Source organism: Triplophysa dalaica, chromosome 6 (genome assembly GCF_015846415.1).
Source record: "Triplophysa dalaica isolate WHDGS20190420 chromosome 6, ASM1584641v1, whole genome shotgun sequence".
In the NCBI taxonomy this organism is placed as follows: domain Eukaryota; kingdom Metazoa; phylum Chordata; class Actinopteri; order Cypriniformes; family Nemacheilidae; genus Triplophysa; species Triplophysa dalaica.
The window spans coordinates 7,015,133-7,019,342 of NC_079547.1; the positions used below are offsets into that span (position 1 = coordinate 7,015,133).

The 4,210-nt window shown below is 34.1% G+C and overlaps 1 long non-coding RNA gene across 1 annotated transcript; it reads right to left on the reverse strand.

The window, feature by feature from the left end:
- Positions 1 to 214: 214 nt before the first annotated feature.
- On the reverse strand, positions 215 to 3,813 carry LOC130424769 (uncharacterized). The gene is made up of 6 exons (XR_008906973.1): positions 3,644 to 3,813; positions 3,246 to 3,349; positions 2,948 to 3,097; positions 1,062 to 2,464; positions 869 to 991; positions 215 to 511 (listed from the first exon to the last, which is right to left on the reverse strand). It is a non-coding gene; the product is annotated as an uncharacterized LOC130424769 (long non-coding RNA).
- Between the last annotated feature and the right edge of the window lie 397 nt (positions 3,814 to 4,210).

The following is a 4,210-nucleotide window of genomic DNA, read 5'->3' on the forward strand; positions in this document are numbered from 1 at the left end:
TTATACATTATGACATCTGAATGAATGCGTAGTAGCCTATTAGAGTTGTTCGATACATTTTAAACTCTCTTCTCAATAAAACAAGTATTATACCTTTTTTTGGTCTTTAGAATGGACCTTTTGAGTTAAGCCTAAAAATATCATCTGAACTGAAATGAAGTGGTGAAGTGATGGTTCAACAATACCTCAAAAAGGCAATAAAAAGGGATCATGATGAAAGTTAGTCACAGGTTTTATACACATATTGAATACACAGTATTATACAGAGAGAGTTGAATTTTAACATATTATGCATTTACATAACAGAAATATATAAGTCTAATACATCCAAGTTTCTGTTTTTAAAAAATTCTAAATGCACACTATAATCAAACAAATTATATTTGTGACATGATTTGGGACAGATTTTTGATGTTTGAATGGACAATTCAATGAGAGAGACCAGACATCAATCTGACACTATTTGTAGTGTCAAAAGTGTTGCTGCATGACTCTGCATGAAGAGGAAGAACTAGAAAAAGAGCAACAACAAAACAACAGCAAAAATTAGAATGTTTTTTATTGTGCTCTCCATAATATTTTTTGACTATGGTTCATCTAAATTTACTTTTTTAACAGAATATTACAATTTGATGCTGAGAATGTAGAGAGACAGATAAAGGGAAAACTGTAGAAGGAATAATTTTGAAATGAAATAACAGCTAGATTCTGGTTGTTCTATTTATAAAATATTCAATAGGCTACAAAACTTTACCTCAATTTATTGTATGTGTATTAGATTATTGAATATATTGAGAGTTAATAGGAAAATATGATGTTCTATATTACTTATAAAACGTCAAGGTGTGATGTAATCAAAGTATCATACCTACTCCACCAGGCATTATGAGCACGACGACAAGAAGAGACAGATGTTCAATGTTGCAAGACTCAAATGTTTCATCATCTTCAGGCTCATTTTGACCAAAAATCACCCTTAGGGCTTCTGGGCCTGAAAATTCAAAGCGACTTTAATATATTTGTCAAGAAATTTAAGATCGCAAATAAAAACATAGATTTACCGTCTACTCCAGGAAACAAACTTAAAGCTTTTTCCTTTAGCATTCCAACAGTGAACTTCTCAAATTCGTCACTTGATGTTGCCACGGACAATATTTTAATCGCATTTTTATTAGTCCTAATGCGGACCTGAAACGCCATTCTGGCTCTGGTCAAGTATTGTCTGACTGCAAAGCTATAACAAGGAAATATATCATAGCCTATACGTTTCTTTCTCTTTCACTTTGCAAATATGCAAGGGCGTCAACTTTCTTCGTTAAAAGAAAGACTTCCATGCTGATAAAAATACATGGTCCCGCTGAAAACACAATATTGGACAATAGCAGCATGGCAGCGCTCGCGGACATCACACTTAAGCGAATACACACCTTTTAAAACGAATTTTTCCATGTCAACATATGACAGCTCTCATCGTGGATGACGTCACCCAAATGTTTGTGTTTCTTGAATCTTTATTCATATTTGAGAACATCTATCCTTAATGAAGAATTTCAACGTTTTACCATTATCTGCAAAAGTCACACTTTTACCTGTACCATCTGTGTGGACTACATATATATATAGTATATATATTTTTTTTTTTATATATACCAAAGGATTAAAGTAAATGCATTTTATTTAAAATAATTATAAAGTATGCATGCATGGACATTAATTACTGGATAATATTAAAATCAGATTGAAAACATGGTAATACTTAGATAAAGTTCAGGTGTAATGTGGTGGTGGTCCAAAAATGACATAATGAGTATCTTTATGAGGATCTTACAAAATTAATGATAATGGACATAATCGTGAAGGAATCACTAGAAATTAGACAGACCAGCAATAACAATGCTGTGTACCTACACTTTAAAATCTTGAATACACAGAAAAGGAAATATAATCAATAAGCTTTATAAACTCTTCCTCTTCTTAACTCCTCACCCTTTAAAGCCGCTTCTGCTTTATCATCTGCTTAATCAGTTTGTCTAGGTGCGACACTAGCTGAGCATGAAATGAAATGAGTAGAAGTTTTTAAGCAGTCGTGGGCGGATTTTAAACAAGCAAAGCAAAACGGCTTCTTACAATTAAGACATGTCATTATTTTACATCCCTTATTGTGTTCTATCAACACGCCACAAAATGGACAGGCACGGATTGCTGGACACTGGACATGAACACTTGACCCCTTATACACAACTGATGTGAAAGTGATCATATCACAACCCCTCAGCAGCTCCTGGTCAGCGCGTCTACATCCCACATTACTGCAATGATCAAGACGAGGTCTAGGCCCCTTCCACTCTCTCTCACACTGCCAGCAGAATTCAAAGATTTGTCCAGTTTTCATCGTGCAAACTGAGCACTCCACGCAGAGATTGGAAACATCCGATCTTTCTATTAAAGTGCCGCAACCAGGACACTGAAATGAGAAGAGATAATAAAGAAATATACAGTGTTACGTTTCAATATGACACATGGTCCATCTATTACATTCACTCTGTAGACCAGTGTGTTCCACAACAACATACTGTATTTACCCACATCAAAATGATCAGTCTGACAAAATAATTTTCCGTAAATTATTAATTGTATTATTACATTCAGATTTTTTTTTATATTTCCATTAAATACCGACCTCAATAATATAACTTTATAATAACTTTTATAATAAAATGCCTTTTCACTTAAATTAACATATCTCCTGATATTCCAGCACATCACAGATCCTTAAACATTAAGCTTCTTTCTGTCTCTAAATTGTGACTTTTCTCTGATTTTTTATCTCTTTCTGGTTAAATCTCTGCAGCATCTCCAACATGTCTGTCCTTAAATATCATAGAAACCCTTCTTTATATCAGTATGTTTATCACAAGATTTAATAAAAATATAGAAATGTACTTACATCCCTTAAATCTAATAACTTCTTAACAGTGTTTGTCCCCAGCCTCTCCTCAAAACTAGACTGCTCATCAATTGTAAGTTTTGCCAATTTGCGCACTTCATTATATGGCCATTCTTTCATACACAGGGGACATCTGAATTCAGTCTGTCCCTGAAATTACATACACGAGCTGCTGGTTAATCTTCATAGCTATATTCTGGCATCAATACATTATTAATTAAAAAAATATATTCTGAGGTAGCCTATTAAAATTAGTATAAGTAGTAGAATTATTATACATGCCCACACGCATACTCACATCTTCCAGTTGAGCTCTACAACAATCGGTCAGTGTCTCTGGATCAATGACATGACCACAGGACAGCTGAGCTCTTAAAACACTGGGGTCATCATCAAATTCATCTAAAAAGGTTAACAATGCTTTGTTGGACCATTTTTCCACTAAAATCTTAATCTTACTAAATTATGCAATATCCAACAGAGTAGTATGTATGAACAAACATGTTGTTATTTTTCAGTTGTACATTCCACTTTCACTTTCATTTAACAAGTATAAAACATCACCAAGTGAAAGAAAGAAAATTGGCTGCATTTTCCCGCCTACGTAACAATATTGTATACTATGATAAACTCTATTAAATAGAAATAACAATCGTCAGTATGATTATCATAACGGAATTAGCCTATTAAACTTACCGAGATCGCTTGGTTTTGACACCAATTTGATGCCTTTGTCAAATGGACTGAACTTCTTTATGTCTTCTGACATTGTAAACTAGGTTGGTTTTGAACATTCGCGTTTGTTGTACGCGTTCATTTTTGGCTGGTGTTTTTTCCCCAGATCAGTTTAAGCGTGATCTGTTTATTTGCTTGCCTCAGATGTCCCGCCCACAGCCTTCCCACTGTCATCTTCTGTACACGACAATATTGTGACACAATTGAACGGCTAACCGTGGAGATTAGCCCTATTGAACGTTTCTAAGCTTTCCACATAAAGAAGTCTACGGCAATTTGGTTATGATCCATTTGATCACCGTTGTCATGGTTGGTTCTTATCATTTTACTTTTTATTAAAATTATTATTACGTGTTTAGTTAAACCGAACAACAAAACGTTGCATGTATTGCGTTAATACCAACTATTAATACAAATACCAACTATATATTGTTGGGCATAGCCTACACTAGTTGCAACTAGGCAACGTAAGCGTATGTCATTTGACGTTTGACATTCATTCGATATACGGTTCCATCAATCTCAATA